The 21198-nt window shown below is 50.4% G+C and overlaps 1 protein-coding gene across 2 annotated transcripts in view; it reads left to right on the forward strand.

Moving 5' to 3' along the window:
• MYH10 (myosin heavy chain 10) overlaps positions 1-21198 on the forward strand; it is a 1173511-nt gene that overhangs the window by 762161 nt on the left and 390152 nt on the right. The window lies entirely within an intron of this gene.

Consider the following 21198-nt stretch of genomic DNA (forward strand, 5'->3'; position numbering starts at 1 on the left):
TCTACACAGTGAGCATTAACAGCTTCTCAAGGACAAGTATGGGTACAGTAAACTATTTTAGAAGTGCCCAGGAGCAATTCGGGGAAAGCACAATGCAACAGAATAGTAATTTACCATGTAATCTTCTAACCACACACAGAGTGGCTTCAGTCAGGCAAGTAAAAGCACTTATTTGAATTAACTCAGCAATATTACAGTTTAAGAAGAGCAGCAGCTATTCAAGGTCAGTAAGCTATTCTACTTTTCAGAGGGACTAGAAGCAACTCAAAAACAAGTATTTACTCAAAGACTTCCCTGATCTGCTTTATGCAGATTTAAAACAAGCAAAACCCAATGATGCACTTTAAGAAGAACAGTTATCCAAGGTAGGTAAACCCTATTGGTAAGCTTTTACAGTCATTCAGTTAAGAATAATAACGCAGTAGCAGTACTATTACTTTTAAGAAGAGTGGGACACTATTCAAACTTATATACTTTTTGGAGCGGCAGAATGCAACTCCCAAAGATGTCAACTTTTAGACACTTTGTAACTTGTTCGATTTTAGAGATACAGTTACAATGCTAACGCATTTACAAGTTAGTACTTTTACACTTGTTATAGTTTTCAAGACCGAAGCCTTATCTTTTGTATTCCTTCCCTATTCTACAGCATGAGTTTTCTCAGAGCCAGAAGAGGGACGCTAGTGGTCTAGGAGCCAGCTCTAGGCAGGTCAGCATAGGGTTCAGAAGCAGGAAAGTACAAGTTCCAGAGTATATCTTCTTCAATAAGTAAGTATTAGCTTCAGAATTCAGGGACTTCACAGAAGGCTCCCTACATGCATTCCAGAATATGGCCTGGGCGAATATTATGGGCAAAATCCCAACCACACAAATCACCCACTAGGCCTCAGAGGATTCACACAAGACTTAAGGTAAGTACTACTCAAGCCAACAAAGTACCTTAGGAGAAAAGAAGAGCTTCTGGGTTGATGCCTTCAGGATGCAGCAGCACATGACCTGGTCCCTGGATTCTTGGTCTGGAGACTCAAGGAATGGACACTGGATGGGAACTTAGATCAGCAGCCTCCAGAGGAGGCTTCCAGCAAAGAATGCTTCTCAGATTCTCACGGCTCTGTAGATTTGGTTCCCTTTTACAGTGGCCAGATGAAGAATGAATATTGCCAGTCGGATTCTCTGCACTCTGGTGAGGGAACTTCAAGGATATTCGAATTGTGTCTCTGGAGAGCCAAGAGCAGTCCACCAAAGTTTCAGCAGGATTTGTACTTCGGAAGATCATGCACTGCCCTCGGGCTCGAGGTCCCTGGTTATTGGAGGTTTGCAGCCCAACAAGGTCACCGTACGTCGAGGGATGGCTCGTTTTGTAGGTGGTCTTGAGACCAGTGGATCTCACTAGCCACTGGGCAGGAGTCGTCACATTCGAGACCACCAGGTAGGTTGGAAGGAAGGGTTACATCGGGCTCCTCTTACACAGCAGGCTCTCCGGTCACTGGAAATAGTTAGTCGTCTTTTCTTCAGCTTTCGCTTCTGATTTGGTTCCAGTGGTTGATTTGTCAGCCGCTTCCAGGTTCAGAGTATTTATCAGGAACTACAGCACACCTTCTGCAAACGCTCCCTGCAGTTTACATAAAAGGGCGGTCTGGCTGTCCAGTCAGGACAGCCAGCCCCCCAGTGGGAACTGGTCCCTTTCAGGCAAGGTGAAAGACAAAGGGCTGCACAGTTTTGGACTCCTCCCATGCTTTATGCCTTCTCAGACAGTCTGGAGCTTCGGCGGGGAATGCAAAGGATGCCTGCTGAAGACAAATTTTCAACCAAGGTCGTTCCCGCCTAGAATGGCCAAAGACGACGTCAGAAACAACAAGCAAACAAGAAATGGCGAAAAAAAAGAACCCACCATTCTAGCAGAATGGTGGCTGTCCTGTGCATTACCGAGCCTGATTTGACTACCTGCGAGTAATAATGACTAAAAGTCATAAAAGCTGCCACCAGCCAGTCAAGTTAACTTGTAATTGTAACAGAAATGTTACCAGGTAAGTAAGCAAGGGGATACATTGTATCCCCCCAGCAATTCACATAAAGTGGAGTGTGCTGGCTCACTAAAATACATGTAAAGGGGATGGGAATCCCACTTTACTTCTTGCAAACAGTATTTCACCCAAGAGGTAATAAGAGAAATTAAAAAGTGAAGCCCAAAGGGGCAACCCAGTTTAAGCCCAAAAGGTATAGAGGCTGTAAATCCAGGCACACACTATGGAGAGGCATAAAGTCACCCATAAGAAGAGTAAAATACTAGATGAGCAGGGAAAAAGATTCCCACTTACCTAGTAACAAGGTAAAATAATCACCAAGTCCAGCAAAATGTTCTGGGGTTGACACAGGTTAGGAAGATTTATTAAAAATATAAATATCTTACTTAACCACCTGAGCAGTAAAACCTGAAAGAAAAGAACAGGGTTTACTTAACTAGTAACTTTATTGCATTTTTTTTTTTTTTTAACAATCGCCAACACAAGTAACCTACCTTCAGATACATTCTGGGGCGAAGGATTGTGGCTTTTGGGCACAATGCCCCACTCTTCTTAGTGATTGGACTTCTGTAGCTAGGGAATATTTCTTGTGACATGGTTCCATCGTATTGCATCACTTTACTTGCCTCTTGTTGATTTAAGTCATTGACTGCATTTTAAGAACCTATGGTGACTGTATGCATGTTTATTATTTAGTGTTGTGCGATATTATCACTTGCTTGTTTCATATCGTAGTGTGTTTTAGAGGCCTAGAATAAATACTGTATATGCATTCAAACATTCATGTCTAAATTGAATTATGTGCTTCACTATGTGGACTTCTTGTGGACCCCTGACCACACTCATTCTCTCCTGAGAATAGCATGCTCTCCATTGCTACCTTGATTGGGTTTTGGGCTAACCTTTCACAGTTCCCCTGTTCACTATAACCAGGGAGGCCCAAGTATGTTCACACGGCCAGATTCTAGAAATCCATCTTAACGTGCTTGAATCGTGTTTCCCTGTTTACTTAAATTGGAGTATTAGGCCTGCTTGACTCCATCATCTACTGGGGCTGCTGGCCCTCAAGCCTGTCTATGGATCTCTTGAAGTGGGTCTTCTCATGTGTCTCCTGGGGTGGGTTGTCTCCCTCTCTGCACCTGTGGGACTTAACTGCCTTTTTTATACAACTGCAGTACTGTGTGCTGATTTCGCTGTGTTCCTTTGGGAACTTTAAAAACCCTGAAGTGACTTTTACAGGTATTTACCTGGACAATTACATTTTTCCTAGGTTCCCTCTGGGTCCCTTGAGTTTAGAAATGGAGATGATATCGGGTGCATCTCCTTAAAATTCTACTCTTTGGCCTAAAGTACTCTTTTGCATTCTTGTGTTAGGAAATGACTTGTTACACTTCTTCACTTGTGGTTACTATGTATCATTGTCTGGCCGAAGAATGTAAAAAGTCTTACTGACTAGAAGTATCAGTTTGATTTTGTTCTGACTATCAGGGTAATTCATGGAATAAATGTGCGCCGAAAAGGGGAGCGCAAGCGTGAAAATCGCAGCGCACGCGTGCTAAAGCCACGCACGCAGCTGTTCGTCGATTCATGGAATGCGCTGCGCGTGTAAACCCTGGGATGGGCGCCAAATCTGTGGGTGGTGTACACGTCACTCAACGATGTGCGCGATGCGCACAGCGAAAACGCACAACATGTAGCGCACGCAGGAAAAAGGGGTGGAACACGGGGCATAACACGCGTAATGGGGAACAACGCGTGAAAATGTGGGCGTTACAGGGGAAGTACCAGAGTTAAATGCTTGCAACGCCCACACGCACGCTTACACGTATTCATGGAATCGAACAGGGGAAACCCGTCCGCCAAAAAAGACGCTCTAATCCGGTAACACGTACGCCAGCTGGAAGCAGGTGTAAGCGTGCCCGCGCAGCATAAAAGTGCGCGCAAACAACAAACAAGCTCATATGCTACGATGGATATACCGTTCCTCGTAGCAGTGGTCGCGGGACACCGCAGGAGGAGGAGGATAGCCAGGCCCTGCATTTGTTTACCCAGGACCATCCTTTTTGGGATGCCTGATGACCAGGTCTATGGGAGGTACAGGTCTCCACCACTAATATTCCTAGAATTGGTCAGGGAGTTGGAGGATGACCTCACATCACCCACCCTGTGCTCCCAAGCACTGAGCCCCTTGGAAAAGCTGCTCCATGTACTGCACTTCTTGGCAACTGGGTCATTTCAGCGGACAAGTGCCATAGTTGGGGGGTTTCTCACAGGCCACGCAGTCACGCTGCACCAGGTGTTGGCGATCATGACTGCATGCCCCTCCGTCCACAGGCACATATACGTGCCCAGAACACCTGCAGAAAGGCAGGCCGTCGTCCAGGACTTTTATGGGGTGGCACACTTCCCCAAAGTGCTAGGTACCATTGATTTCACCCATGTGGCTCTACGTCCTCCCAAGGCCACTGAGCACATCTATCGAAACCGCAAGCACTGGCATTCCATCAAAGTGCAGGTTCTATGTGATGCCAAGGGAATCATCACCTCAGTATATGCCAACTATCCGGGGTCCAGGCCATGATAGTTTCATATTCCGAAAATGTCACCCCTAAACCGGGACCTGGAAGCTGGGAGGCATGGCGATACATGGCTAATTGGGGAGTACAAATGCCTCTGCACATGCATGCATGTCAGTCACTGAGAAATGGGAAAACCCAACTAATGACAACCATTATCACCTCCCCAGGGGACAGTACCTACCTTCTGAGCACCTACATGATGACACCAATACGGAAAACCACCACACCACCCGAGGTAAGATCACCACACCACCCGAGGTAAGATACAACACAGCACATATTGCAACCCGGGGCATAGTGGAGCGCACATTCGGAGTGCTGAAGTCACGCTTTCGCTCCCTTGACCGCTCTGGTGGCAGCTGCTATATGCGCCCCCAGTAGTGTGCCGGATCATAGTGTTAGCATGTGTCCTGCACAACGTTGCAACCCGGCGGGGCGTGCCGGTGGACATGGTGGTGCCCCCACATCCCCAACCACATGCACGGCCACTGCGCATGGGAGTTGAAAGGGCACGTGGTGAGGCAGCCCATACCCAGCTTGTGGCAAATTTCTTCACCTAAAATCCACCCCTGTGGAGTGCACACAAGCCTGGCACATACCATCTGACAATTTCTGATGATGACAAAAGAGACAGTCAACTGTCGCAACCATACCACCCTGAGATTGTTTACCTGGAAGTGCTACATTGTGTGCATCCCTCGCTACTTAAACACACCCAATGCTGTGTCAGTAAAAGGCACACATTCATGCAGCATGAAGGACTACCCCCTTGCAAAATACTACAACCAAATAGTGGCATGTTACCCAACCCCTCCCTAACCCCATCTCAGCTACCCAACACACCATGGCATGGAATGCTATATGAAACCAACCAAATGAATGCAGAAAACATGACACAAGTGTCACAAAGTGCACAGTCCCAAATGGAAACAGGCCAGAGACAATTTCCTCTCACTAAAGAAAAATAAAACAGCACACATGAACAAATACTTACCAGCAAGACAAAACATCAGTACAGGATCCAACAGTGGCAACGTATGACAGTAAAAAATGAAAGTAGTGCAAGTGTCACAACCTGACAAAGGCAGCACATCAACCCCTTCCAACTGCAGTGTGTTGCTAGTAGGCAAACGTGGCATTGTACTGCATACAACATGAACTGCATCTGCAAAGGAGACGGGTTTGTTAAGACATGAAGAAGCTACATGCATATATGCAAAAAGTCCTGTATATAATACCATATACAAATCCACCATGCAGTGCAGAAATCAACACCAATCCCCACTAGGGATGTATACACAGTTTGGACTACAGACTGCCCACACAACTTATGGGAGCTCAAGTTTCTAACCCAAAGACAGGGCAAGCCTGCATGTGCCCAGCTGGAATACACAGTGGATGCCTACGGGAGCCACACAAAGCAACACACACTAACATGAATTCACAATCTGAAAGAAAATGGTTATGAACAAAAAAGTAAAAAAAGAAAAGTAAATGTAAAGTAAACCAAATAAATAAAATAATAAAGTAAAAATCAGAATACAAAAAAAAGAAATCAATGAAAATAAAAAAAAACTAATTAAAGATAAAAATAAAATAATAAATAGAATAAAGAAGGAAAAAAAGATAATAAATGAATAAAATACTAATTCTAATTTGCAATTCGGAATGAAATATGAAAAAAACAAAAGAAAGAAAAATCAAAAATGGCCATGTGTCGACCGGGGGGGGGGTGCACCCAGGAGGGAGGAGGTACAGGGTGCACCCCAACACCCACATGCGTGGATGTTGAGGTACCCTACAGTGGGAGAACTGCCGTTGCTGTCATCACCCTCTGGTGGTACATTAGAAGGTGCGCATGATATGGGACGCAGACCACGCAAAGCCCTGGCATGCTCCTCCATGGCAGCATGCATGAAGGTCTAAAAGGTTTGGTTCTGCAGGATGATGGTACGGAGATCCCCATGCAGCACCTCACGGGTTGCACGCATTTCTGCCTGCAAAGCCTCGCGTGATGCCCGGATCTCCTCACGGGTTGCCTGGAGCTCAGCTGAGAGTGTGTGTGTTAGCTGCTCCAGCTTCTGTTCTGACCTTGTACTCTGGGACACTTCAAGTGCACCCAGAGTATCTCTGAGGGACCTGTGTTCTAGCCTCAGGGCATCCCTGTGGGCCTGTGTGACTGCAGATATGGCTCTGTGCAGAGTCTCCAGTCCAGCCCGTCGGTCCCTGTTGGACGCCAACATGTCCTCCCTGTGTGAGCGGCACATGGACTCTGTTGCCTTCTGCTGGAGCTCCACCTGCCTTTCAGGGGGGAGAATGGAAGTGGCCACCCTATCCACGGCCTGAGCCATCATCTCACACAATGCCCCCTGTTGTGCTGCAATAGTATACATGGAGTTCTCCTACACAGTATTGCCTGGTGGCACACGGCCACCACGTTGGCGGGCACCACACCTCTTTGGAGCAAGGTGATGTGGACCTTGCTGTGCTGGCACTGCCTGAGGCTGCAGGACTGCATTCCTCCTTTGATCTGCTGGCCCAGGAACAGGAGCAAATATAGTGGAGTGTGACCCTGCATCCGTAACCGCCAAAGGCGGACTTTCCAACACTGAATGCCCCATAGAGGGGTCTACCCCCAGTGCAGGTGGGTTGGACAGAACAGCCTCCCTGCCAGAAGCTTTCACCTACAACGGGACATATGTCTCAATGTCAGATTCAGCACCTGATTCATAGAGGTCTCCGGAGGTGTACCCAGAGACACCCGTGGATAGGATGGTCTATAGGAGTAATGGATTTTCACCCACCACCACCACCCCACGTCCTCCACTGGTGCCTGGTTGTGGCTGTGAGTACTCCTGCCTCTGCGCCATCTCCTCCTCCTCCTCAACAGCATCTAGTGCCTCATCACCTGCAAAAACATAGAAGAAAAGTAATGAAGACAGGCATGAGCAGCATAGCCCACACACATAGGCATGACGAGTTACACATTGAATACATAAATGACACATGTCATACATGACAATAACTCTGGCATGCATGCACTGCCAATGAAGGGGAGCCGAAAAGCAGACACTGAGGACTCCAAGATGGAAAAGCAGCACATGTGCTGCATAGCACCTGCATCACACATTAGCCTGTGAGTGGCATGGACAATCCACATACATGACACATGCCAGAACACAGATGGCACGTAGCATAGCCTTGGCAGATTTGACAAGGACACCCAGATGGTAGCAAATCAGTATTGTCATCCATCCATGTGAGATGGACATCATGAAATAGAGCATGCAAAAAGTGTGACAAAACACGCATGTGCCACACGCTGCAACAAAGCCAGTGTTCACTAATGCAGTGATGGGAGGCACATGGATACATCAATGGTTGGTCACTTGGCCATGACAGAAGGCAATTGTCATGTTAAACATTCAAACAGGGCCCCGAAGTGATTGAGTATTGTGCACCTACACATGCCCTGCACACAATCAGCCTGATTGATGAAATCATTCTCATAATAAGTAAAGAAATGTGGGGCATTGTGGGGTGTAATCTATGTCTGAAGTATGTTAAATGTGGGGCAGAACGGCACAAAAATGTGTGTTAAACATGCAAAGGATTCCATCAATCATGCAGAATGAACAGGAAAACAGTATGAACAATGTTGTGGCATGATGGCAGTTGAAGGGCAAGTGCAGTAATCCGGTGCAAATTGTTAAATGCGGTCAGAAGGGATACTGTAAAAGCCAAACCCAAGGCCGGGGGATGGTTTGGAGGCACCAGATGGGCGACCCATAGCAGTAATGACTACACAGCCTCACCTGGCACTCAATCAGAACACATCACCCAAGCAACATACACATGGTTTGTTCACACATGCATGCCCTCTCACTGGACATTGCCTCAAGATCTGATAGGTCTCCCACGCCTTGGATCTGATCCTCTGTGGTGAAGCCTCCAGCGATTGACTCATGTTCTGTGAGTACTTCCTCTTCTGGTGGAGACCCACTGCCAGTCACCAGAGTAGAGGCATGATTTGAAGCGAGCTTGTTTTTTGCTCTGCGTTTGAGGTCATTCCACCGCTTACAGCAATCATCAGCTGTGCGCCTCACAAATTCAAGGGAACTAATCTGGTCCGTGATGCACTGCCAGTGGGTCCTAGGTTGAGCAGTTGTAGTCTTGCACCCTGCAGTCACCAGCATTTCGCAGCCATGGGTTGACAAGTAGCCCACAAGTGCGTCTAGTTCCACATCATTAAAACTCTCCTTCCTTGACGTGCCCGAGGGGGTAGCCATGTCTGGGGTCCCAGCCTGTACCGCAAGAGCACCCTTCTTCCTCTTGAGAGGTGGTGCAGACCCTGAGTGGCTTAGGTCGCTCTGGTCGGTAGGGGCTGAAGCGCAGGTGGACTGGGCACTGGAAGTAGCCAAAGGCACGATGACCAAAGGTCTCACTGTAGGCATTGGCTGCTGGGTGATGTTGGCAGGACCAATCTTGGTGTGATGGTCTTGGACCAACACTGTCCCAGCTGGGTGACTCAGAGCTGGGGTGGATTGAGCTCCAGCTACCCCTGCAACCTCCTCACCCTGGCTACTTGGGCCGCAGATGACATTGCTGCCCCAGATCCACGTGGCCTGGTGACAGCAGCTTTCACCGCCACACGTGGCTTTGATTTGGTGACATGGAAGTTGGCCTGTGAGTCGGCCTGAGCTGTGATGGTGTCAGCTGCATCTCCCCAACCCATTGGGGAGGGCATAGGTGTCCCTGATTGGTCCTCCACACACTGGCCTCTTGGGCAACCCTGCACATCCTGCCCACATCACCTACCGCGGACACCTCTTGGAGGTCGGCCACCTTTGCCTCCCTTACCACTTGGTCGCCTCCCAACCATGGCACTGATGTTCTTGTGCGAATGGGAGGTGCAGTAAACAATTGTCCTGGGCAATTGGGGTGAAAGGGGCAGCGTACTAGGTGGAATACATACCCTAGTGCTCTAGCAAGGCTGTCTGTGACCCCTGGGGGAAAATGACGGGTCACGCAACGCTCCGGCACCCCAAAAACAAAATTTAACATGCACGCAACCCCTGGTAGCCCACGTGCATGCAATAAAGAACCTGCACTACGCTGTGGCACCCAGAAAAACAAAAGTAAGCGTACGTGTGGTACACGCAGGCTACAATGTCCTCTGAATGAGTACACGACACACGGGGGCAACCACAGTTGAAAAATATGTGTGCCACTCACTGTCTGCCTGGAAAAAGAATGTGAAAAAGACACGCGTGTGCGCGTTGGCAACACCCCCGCAAAAAGAATAATTGAACGCTGTCTGAGTATACAAGAAGTACGAACTGGAACCGTTGTGAAGTAATAGCATGTGAACCGACAAGAAGTACAAGAATCACCCGCTCGCTCTCCACAAAAAGCACGTACAAGAAAATGGCATCCTACGCGTACCTTTTAACCCAGCCCACACGTGCAATGTCACTTACGCGCTAAGGGCCTTTCCTCCAATTACACGCAGTGACACCCGGACGTGCAGTTTTTGCACGTGTACAATCAACATGCACCCATGTGGAGGGAAACGCCTTTGCGCGTTACGTCACAGACGCGCTTACGCGCTAAGGGCCTTTCCTTGAATTACACGCTGACGTGCAGTTTTTTCATGAGCCAAATCACTCTGTATCAAGCTGGCCACACATGGAAGACCACACTCCTGCCCAGAAGGCCATTTTCCTGCCCCCCGTAACCCCGAGCCTGCTCCCACCTGCCATCTGCTGCTGCCTGCTGGCCACGTGCCCTGTGATTTGGTGCCTGCACGTCGGCCATCTGCAGGGGTCCAGTTGCTGTGACCACCTCTGCTGGAACAGTAGACTCCCGACTGAAGTTCCATTGTTCCTCAGCCCAGCACCAGGACCCAGTTGCCCACCCACACCTGCCTCGGGGGTTGCCATGTCGGGGGAAACACCATCAGAGACCACTGGCAACCCCCAGCCATAGAGGCAGAGTGGTACCAGCTTCAGTGCCGCAGAAGTTGGTATCCTGGTGGAGCAAGTCCTGGTGCATTATGATGTCCTCTTTGGAGATTCACGCGCTGACAATGAAGGACGGAAGAGGATCTGGAAGGACATCGTGGCTGCCATCAACGTGGAGGGGGTGGCAGCCCGCGACATGGCACATGTCCGGAAGCGCTGGGATGATTTCAGGTCCAGGACCCTCAGCAAGGCCTGCGCCTCTGACGGCAGCGCATGCAGAGGGGTGCTGGGCCAGCCTTACCAACATCCAGATGAGGGTCCTGGAACGCATACACCCAGCGCTCCACCTCCAGGTCCTTCAGAGGCAGACCCATCCGGAGTCGACCGGTAAGTGTCCATGCGTACTGATTGGACGCAGTGCATGTTGAGGTGTGCCAGGAGTGTGCAGGTTGGACATATGTCTTGAAAGGCCCATGTATGGATGTGTATGTACAGGGACATGAGCCTGCCGCATGTGAGTCCAGTCATGTGTGAGGCACATCAATGCATGATGGTGTTCAAATGCATGATGCCCAAATGCATGTGTGGGTGCACACATGTTTACATTCTGTGTATGTACTGTGGCATGGTTGTGGTGTGACACATGGATGCTGGTTCCACCTTCATGTACGTGCACGGCATACATGTGCGTGTGTGTGTGTTTGACATGTGTGCGAATGTGATAACCATGGATGCATGTGACAGACATGTAGGAGTCTGATTGGCAGATGTGACATAGTTGTCGAAGATTTCACTGTGACAGGTGGTGGAGATGTACAGATGCATGTATGTCTGGTGGCATGTTTGCATGTGTTTGGCACTCCCCGTGTTGCATGTGACGTCAGGCTAACCTTCGGATGCTCATGCTGTTGTATATGTATGGATGTTGCTGCCTGCTGCAACATTCCTTTTAATTTGTGCATGTGTGTGGGTTCGATTGATGTGTTAGGGAGTGTGATGCCATCTGTGAAGTTTGACACTGCCACTCATGTGCAACTGTCATGTGTGTATCAGACCATTGTACAGTGCCCTGATGCCTGTGTTCTGTCTCTCCCTGTCTACACCGTCAACTGATGAAGAGAGCGGAGATGGTGCTGTGGAGCACAGCGGCAGGGATCCCACCGCCAGCCGAAGACGCAAGGCCCAGCTACCCTCCCAGGTTGTCATCTCTTCGGGGAGTGAGGAGTCTGGTGCCGCGCCCGTGGCTGCAGCTGCCGAGGGTAGGTCCAAGAGGCGGAGTTCGGAGTTGGACTCCTCGGCAGCAGAAGGAGCAGCTGAGACCCCACAGGGGCCTATGGAGCAAGATTGCACGGAGTCATCCAGGTTGTTGGGGGGGTGGGTTTGGTTGAGGAGGCGGCCGTGGAAGGCCCACACACAGGGCCTGGAGGGGGGGGGATTCCACTGGTGCTAGTGGTGCAGTCCAGGGGCAGGGACAAGAGGCAGCACATGCGGCCGCGGAGGTGCCTGTGTGTAATCTTGTCCCCGATCCTGTGACTGCATTATCCCACACCAGCAAGGATGCCTTCGTCCAGACCTGTTTTCAGGGAGGGGATGCACAAACAACTACTGGTCTTCCTCTACCTGCAGACGTGGCAATCCGGGACCGTGTTGAGCATGTCCTGACTGGGGTGGCGTTGCGTCAACGTGGCATTCGGGATGACGTGCAGGGTTCCTGTGTGGACAATGCACGTTATTTCGGATGCCTTGTTGACCACGTCGACCTACTGGGACGGGTCACCAGTGCTGGGTTCCTCCGTGTGCTGGACCTTCTACCGACCCCCTCAACTGAACCCCCTATGCGCCAGTCGTCCTGTGTGCCATCTTCCTGCCCACGTTTCACCTGGGAACCCTGTGGAGCTGCCCCTGACCCAGCGGCCAGGCTGGTGGAGGAAACATCCCTGCCACAGTCGGGAGTCGGAGGTCCAGCAGGGGTGGCTGCTCCAACAACTGGACCTCAGCAGGAGGAGGATGTGCAGGCATTGACAGGCAGGGCACATGCACGGCAGCAGCAGCCTCAAGGTGGGAGCGAAGATGGCTCAGGGCCATCAACATCACCGGGGCAGGCATCGGCCAGAGGGCAGGGGGACCTTGGATTGGGAGTGTCTTCCGTTTATCAGCAGTTGGGCCGGCAAATAGTTGCAGAGCGGCGGCGGGCGGGAGAGGCACGGCTCACTATGGTCAGGGCGGAGAACTCCATGCGCAGGGCGTTGAGGCGGGCTGAGTGCCTTGAGGCAACTCGTAGGGAGTTGGAGGAGGCCATGGCTGCATCCCTGCGAGACCTTCGGGCCAGGGAAGAGGCCCGCCTCCAGGATGTTGAAGAGTTCGATGATGCCCTGGCCCGGGACATCAACAAGTGAGCCGTTGGACTTGCCCGCCGCCTTTGTACATAGTTCTTTAGGGTTAGGTTTCCTTTGTTTTTTCTGTATTTTGGAGTCCATGGACTTTGCTCCACTTTATGTACATAGTTATTTTTAAAGGATTTTTGGTAGGTTTCATTTTGTTTGGGCATCATGGACCCTTCAGACTTTCACAGACTTGTACATACTTTAGTTATTTTGTCAGCCCATGGAACAATGTTTTTTTTTAAAAATTTTCTCATGTACTTTTTGTCCATTTGAAATGGACCACTTCCCTGTTTTCCTCTTGTGGATTTTTGTCTTGCATTGGATTTTTTTTTTTTTTGGATTCAATTATTTCTTAATTTACAAGTTTGATATTTCTTTGTTTTTTTATTACGTACTTTAATACAAATCATATTTCTTCATTATTGGTGTTGTGTACTCTCATTGGTTTTGTGCATGTCTCAATGAGCATTGCCTCAGTCATGTGTTGCCACTGTGTGGCTCTGTTGTACATTTATGCATGGCCATGGTGGTTCTTTTGAGGCTCTCATGGCATGGGTAATTTGGGAGTGGGGGCAGTGGATGCTTGTGTGCTTGTAAAAGGGGGTAGGGGGGGATTTGTGTAGGCATTAGGCCCATGGTTCTCTTTTATTAGAACATGGTGTTTGGTGGGACACGTATCTGGGCCTGCTGGCAGGTGCCCGTCAATGGTGGGTGGGTGGATGGGGGACATGAGTCGGGGCTCACAAGTGTGCTCACAAGTGCATGGTACCATGTGGGCTGCCTGCAGGGCATGGTGAGGGGTGTAGGGTAGTCCCCTGTGTTGTGAGCTGCCTGCAGGGCATGGGGAGGGGGGAAAAGGGCACACCCGGGAGCTACCACAATGCCAAATTGCCTGTTAAACTCCCCACGCACCCCCGAAATACATGTATCCCGCTCTCGCCAGGACTTCGCGTGTGAAACTCCCCGCGTAACCCCGGAATACAACCTGGGCATGCCCCACAGGCAGCCACACCACGTGGGGTACTTTTTCTACGTGTTTTGGCTGCCGTGAGCGTAGTATTTTTGTAGCGGCCCTGTAAGCTGGTCCAGGATTAGCGCAGCCCTTTGCGCTTCATTGGGGATTTCAATGGCTTTTCCTTGCGCAGGGTGCGTTCTTGGGGGCGTAACTGGCGCTGCGGGATGTTTGCTGCACCAGCGCTCAAAATGGCTTGGGAATTCCATGAATACGCGGTATGCCAGAATCCTGTTTAGCGGACATGGCTGGCGCACGCTGCCTCTCTGCGCTGAAATATATGAATTACCCCTATGTGTGATGCTCCTGATTTTGAATGCATTTGTGAAGTTCTGATTTACGGTCCTACAATCCTGCCTTAAATCCTTTCAGTGCCCTGTTACTAAGAGTCACTAGTTCCTACTATTGTATCTCTGCCTTTTTCAAGGAGTTTATTTAGTCTTATGGCTAGTGCTGCTAGCCTGATCTAATCTTGTCTTTTGAATTTTAAAGTGTAACTCCTTCTCTTTAGCTCTATATGTAATGTATAGTCTGCATTTGGCTCATTCGTGTTTCTATGTACTAGGGGGTGAAGGGTACTGTGCTTTCTTGGTTGGTGTCTGTGATGCTGAAAATGCATCGGAGGGACAGGGCCTCTGTATCCTTGTCCTTTAAAGCCTTTTATCGTGTGTTCTGTCGTGTTTTCCGCGCAGGAGTTTATGTGGGACTCCTGGCGGTGCAGCTCTTGTGGTTTGGTGTACAGACCCATGGGATACCCTTATGGCACCCATGGGTGGGGGTACAACCCTGTGCACCTAGTGTGTTTTTGGGCACCTGTGGGTGGCCCACAGAGCAGGGTATGGGCTGGTGGCAGCTCCCTGCTGAATTTGACAGGTGTTCTGAGTATCGTCCATTTTGGGATACCCAGGCCCTGCCATTGGAATCAGTTGATTCCTGATAGGAAACAAGATGTCCCCTGTGGCCTCTTACTTTCTTTTGCCTGTTACCTTGTTTTCCCAAAGTCCTGGGAAGCCCTAACTCTGTCCCTTCCCCCTGACCGGCTGTTGGGTCGGCTTCCATATATGGTGTTGTGAAGTCCAGGCCAGACTGGCTGGAGCCTTCCCAGTGACTGCATGTTGTGGGTGGGACCTGGGTGAATGGAGTGTGATGAATACGCATTCTGTGTTGTGGGTGTCTAGTATCTGGTGTTTGACACAATGACTGAGACAGCCCTGCCCGAAACTGGTATGAATGCAGTGTGGAGTGTTGAATGGCTGGGTAGTTGTCCCAATACACATAACTTGTTGTGAGTCTCTGGAGAGAAGTGAATGGCCTGAATGCACTATGCACCTGATTGGCTGCCTGCCTGCATGAATGCCCTTCTGACCGATTGGTTTTCTGAGTGTGACCCAGCAGAATGAATGGGAGATGAACTCGTATATCTGGGGGCCTCTCACTGCTGGAATTCGTGTTCAGAAGCTGAAGAGTAACTGGAGTGAAAGTGAAGCTTAACCTTGAAGCCCTGCTGGAAGAGAAGAATTGATGTTGCTCTCCTTCACAATCTGAAAGCTGCTGTGTCTCCAAGGACTGACCCAGAGGGGACCTGGAAAGGCGCCCTCTTCCCGAGCTACAAGGGACCATAGTGCAACAGCTGGTCTTTGCCAAAGCTCCCTGGTAGACAGACCTACAACAGGCTGCCGACCGGTGACGGGGACTGGCGTAGAATCCCAAAGAGAAGTGCCCGGACCGTTGTCCGCCTCTGTCGACGACCGCCGTCGCCGACCAGAGCCTCCATGCTCCCGTTTGCCTAAGAACTTCATTTGATCCAAGGATGCTCTCGTCTGCATCGCCGCCTGCTTTATCCCACTGGAGAAGGCCCGACCGCCGACACGCCGAGGAGCATCCGCCGGTGGGTTTCCTGCCACCTAAAGACCACAGAGACGCCGACGACTCGACGCCCTTGCTCGGCCACAGTTCTTCAACATCTCTTTGCGGTCCAGATCTACCGTCACCAAGGTGCCCCGCATGCCTCTTCCTTGCAGGACGCCAACACTCCGCCCTCGACAAGCACCGCTAGGAACGAAGCTGCCACTTCACCGCCGTAGTTCACCCTGTTCTCCGTCGGATGTTCGACGACCCGTGACTCCTGCCTTGAAGGGAGGGCACTCAAAAATGGCTGACGATTTCCTGTCGACGAACGCTACAATTCCAGGTACATTGGGGGTGTAGAGGGAAATAACACTCGTAGAACAATATATGGACTGGGCTTGTGATGCATCTTTGCTTTACAGGTTGCCCAGGTGGGGGCGGGGGGTCTCCACACAGAATTCTGCCTAGTTGGTAAAGGCCAGTATTCTGCCAATTGTTCAACCATCTTGCTTTCCTTCCCCTCTCTACTGCTGGTTTCCTCTTTATTGATCTGTGTGGCATTTTGACAGTATAGTTGATGCACTGTAATGAGATCGGATAATAATTGTGGTACCACTTTAGAACTGTATATATTTACCATTATTGATTTTCTGAGCACAAAGTGAGTTATTGTGATAGTGTACATAACCTTGAATATTAATTATATAAAGACTGTTTTTTAACTAATAGTGTGGGAGGGCTTGGGGACTACACTGTACTTAAGAACCAGCCTGCATCACCCCCTGAGAAGCTAGGCCTTGATTGCTCGGCCATTGCTACCACAATAGAGAATCTTGGCTGGGGTCCTCTGCCTCTCCTCTACCATATAGAGAGCAGAAGTATAGACACCCCCCTCCAGTCTTTACAGTGTCAAATGGGGTCCTGTTAATGACTTTGTGGATGCAAGGATATACTTTGTCTAGGGTTTGGTAGTCTCTCATTCGAGGGGATTGGGTCCTCCGACGTATTCCATATCTATGACAGTAATCACCACAGCTGTTCTGCTTCAGAAAATCTTTCTGCGTCCTGCATCGATACGCTGCCCTCGAGGGCCTCCGTCGAGCCGACATCACCGGATGTTATAAATAGGACGCACAACGCCCTTAGACTCAGTTCCGTTTTTTCCGCGAACGTGTTAGCTTCGGAGATCTCGGCGCGCCTCGATTCTACTGAATCCTGTTCTTTCGGTTCTTCGTAAGCATGATGTCTTCTGCTTCTTCCACCCTGTGGTCCGGGTTTAAGAAGTGTTGGGTGTGCGGGTCCAAGATGTCGCTAACGGATACGCACAACGCTTGCCTCTGGTGCCTCGGGGAGGACCATGATACGGACGACTGTCGACTGCCAATCGCTCACATCGAAGGCCTTGCGGGAGCATAAGAAGAAGCTGTCGGTCGGTAAGGTGGCCAAGCCCCGGAAGTACGTTCCACTGGTCTTTCGACAGACGATTCGAGGGGCAACCCTCCGCATCGTCGTTGTGAGTCCGGGGGTTCTCAGTCTGGGAGTCGGTCCCACCATTCCTCTGCCTCGTCGAGGTACTCCAGGAAGCGCCGTCACAGGTCGCCTTCCCCGTACTCTTCCGAGGACTCCGCCCATCGGCTGGTTGCTTGTCCCAACAAGCATTCCACTCCTGAGGAATGTGATTCCTTCCGAAAGGAGATGTTGATGATTTTTCAATCGCAGGGCTCCGGTCCGTCCGCGCCATCTGAGGACGCCGGTTGTGGCCGTGCTAGAGACACTGCTTGTCCGCCTTCGGGCTCGAGCAGTCGTCGCGAACACCGGGCGCCTTCGAGGTCCCGGTCGGACAAGGATGGTCTCTCTAGGCATGCCCGTTCCAGGTTCCGGACCTCGACGCCCTCGAGACAGCGAGAACCTGTGCAGTCTTCGAGGAAGACTTCGACGCCGGGGGCGCCAAGGTCGTCGACGGACTCTCTCGAGGCCCCGCCTCCGAGGAAGTCGTCGGCGCCATCGGCGCCCAGGCTGTTGAGAGACACGCTCGCGGCTCCGCCCTCGAGGCCTGTGTCGACACCATCGAAGCTGTCGGCGCCGCGCTCGACGTCGACGCTGATTCCATCAACGCCCTCAACGCCTTTCGAGGAGGCTTTGTCAGGGATGCCTCGTGGTACGGGGGAACCCCCAGAAAGGCTCTGGCTAAGGCAAAACATGTCTTTGTTCCTTTTTCAGTTCCCTCGTTCCAGCCTCTGGATTATATTTCTGAGGTGGATGAGGGGTCTGAGGAAGGTGAGGTTCCTGCAGAGGTTCCTGATGGCCTCCTTTCTGGTCATAGCCAGCTTGAGGACCTGTGCCAGTCATTGCATGACGCCAGTGGGCTTGACACCCCTCCGGAGGTGGAATTTGGTAGGCCTGAGCCTGGCACGCATGTCAACTCCTCTTATCGGCACCTGATGTCGAGGGTCATGGATTCCCTGGGGTGGTCTGCCCCCCCTGGGGATTTTCTGCAGGATGATCTGACTGATATCCTCGACAAAGGTCCCCCAACTGACCCGGTACTGCCATTCCATATGGCCTTGCAGAGAAGGGTGTTAGGGAGAATTCTCTCTTTAGGCTGAATTTCCTAACCTAGTGAGTCCCCCAGCAGCTTTGCTGGATTTGTGGAGTTTTTTTTTTTTCTCCTGCCAAGAGTGAGACTCTCTTTCTCCCACTCTTGGACATGTTTATGGCGTTCCTTTGACTGTTAATGTGTTTTATGGGCTATGGGGTCCTTTACTCCATAGGGTCTCATGTGTTTTTACTATGTATGTTACACAGCACCCTCCGTGTAGTAACACAGGGGTGTCATAGTGACCCCCTACCATAGACTCCATACCATGGGACTGACTGTCTCCCAGGGCATGTAAAGTCACCATTGGCTTTACTAGTCCCAAATTATTAACAGAAACCAATACAAACCATCATATTGTCGACGTACTGGTCGGGGCAATTCGATTGCTCGGGGGGTCTGTTAGTCGAGGGGGCACGTCTCCGTCCCCCCTGATCGAGTTTTGGCTGGTGGCACTGGAAACTACTTTTTATATTCGACCGCAAATATTTCCCTATGGGATTTTCCCATTGTTCGAGGCTACCAACTTTAATTATTTAATTCTCATAGCCTCGAACATACCGCCGGTTTATTTAATTAATATTCATTCGCTGGCTGGTATTTTTTGCCAGGACTCGATTCTAAAATGGCGTTTGTGTTCTCTTCTGTGACTCCAACCCAAGTCGAGCCCTTTGTTCCACTTTTTGGCAGGCTTCTCCACAGAAGCCTCCAAAATTGGTGCCACTCTGTCTGGGTACTCGAGGTGCCAAGGCCACACGAGCAGTTGCCTCTTTACCCTCAGGCACTGCCGCAGCCGCTTGAGTTCAGTCATGAGGCCCACGCTTCTCCGGTTGGGGGAAGGCTGGCGCAGCATCTTGTGGAATGGCGCGCCATTACTTCAGATGTGTGTGTTCTGGAGATCATAGCCCACGCCTACTGTCTCCCTTTCTGTCAGAGGCCTCACGACAATCCACCAGGGAATCTCTCTTTGAAGAGTCCGGATCCGCTCCTTGTGCAGGAAATTCAATCCCTGCTGGAGAAAGGCACCATAGAACTGGTGCCTGTAGCGGAGAGGAACAAGGGATGGTATTCTCCTTATTTTTTGATTTTGAATAAAGACGGGGGATTGAGACCCATCATGGACTTGCACGGTTTGAACAAGCTCCTCGGAAGGACAAGTTCAAGATGGTTACTCTCTTTCAAGTCCTCCAGGCCCTTCAACTTCAGGACTGGTTGGTGTCTCTCGACCTCAAGGACGCTTAGTTTCATGTGCCGATCCATCCAAAGCACAAGAAGTACCTGAGGTTCGCGGTTGGCGACTCTCACTTTCAGTTTCGGTTCCTGCCGTTCGGATTGACCTCCACCCCAAGGGTCTTCACCAAGCTCATGGTGGTGGTGGCAGCGCATCTCAGGAAAGGGGGATTCACGTCTACCCCTACCTGGACGATTGGTTGATCAGGGCGCGCTCTCTCGAGCAAGTCCTGGATCATCTGTCCATCACCTGCCACACCCTCCACAAGCTGGGCTTCTCCCTCAACTTAAAGAAGTCCCACTTGACACCAACACAGCGGCTCCAGTACATCGGAGCGGTGCTCGACACATCCCTGGGGCAGTGTTTCCCTCCCCAGGTAAGGGCTCTTCACAATCAACACATGGTGGACAAGTTTCAACTTGCCCAGATGCTCCCAGCGTTCGAGTTCTTGAGGTTGCTCGGCCTCATGGCATCCTGCATTCTTCTGGTGCCAGAGGCCAGGTTGCGGATGAGATCTCTGCAATGGGCCCTCAAGCTTCAGTGATCACAGTGCTCCGGCAGGCAGTCCTAGTGGCGTCTTGTCAATTAAAAAGGGCCTATATTAAAAATAAACGATTGGCAATTCGTTACTGCTAAATTACAAAGAGTGTGGGATAATGTTCACTAGAAAAGAAAGAAATGTTCACAAAATGAAAGTCAGGATGGTAAGGCTGGGTCTCGCTTCCCCACGTTTGAAGCACGGGACAAGGCGGGACTTTGGAGCACAGCACACTCCTTGGCCTCGTCAAAACGAGGTTCACGGTTCAGTTCAACTATATCAAAAACCTTCAGAGGCTAAGTCTCTTTCTTGCAAAAGTCTCTTGCCTTAGAAGGCCTGAGGTGATCCACAATGACAAAAAAAGTTTTCTCTGCAATCTTGCCCCTTGGGCGATTGCACTTCACCCCCAGGATCTCCCTCTGCCGAGCACGGATCCGTCTTGCAGTTTTGGGCTTCCCTCCTTCGGGTTCACTACGGCCTTCCTTTAACATAGTTAATGTATTTTAACACAGTTCATGCATTGCTCATTTTCATCGGACAGCGAGGTTTTCCTTCTCCTAGCTTTTTCACGGCATCCCTTTGTCGGGTTCACACTTGCCTTTATTACACAGTTCACAATCTTCTCAGAAAGCTGGGTTCCCTTCCCCTGGCTTTCCTCTGGCTACGTGTCAGACTTTCATTTGTATAAGGGATTTGACCTAACCCTTATAGGACCACTCTGACGCCTCACGCCACCCTTTCCTAGGGCTTCGAGCTCTTGTAGTTTCAAAGAATAGGTCTCAGTCAGAGTGTTTCAAATGAGCACCCATGTGGCGCCGGACCCCTCTGTACCTGGACCTCAACTGGTTTTCTCTACAGTTCAACCACACACACAAGTTCCTTGTCTTTCAAATTCCTTGTGTTAAAAATGTTGCTGCTTTGCAACCTGGGGCTCAACACAGTTTGTCTTACTATCAGTTTCCTCCAACTCGCCGGCTGTGCTGAAACCGTTGGCTTCGTTGTTCTCTGGAGTCATATTACCAC

The sequence above is a fragment of the Ambystoma mexicanum genome, chromosome 3q (assembly GCF_040938575.1).
Source record: "Ambystoma mexicanum isolate Mex_15411 chromosome 3q, UKY_AmexF1_1, whole genome shotgun sequence".
NCBI lineage: Eukaryota > Metazoa > Chordata > Amphibia > Caudata > Ambystomatidae > Ambystoma > Ambystoma mexicanum.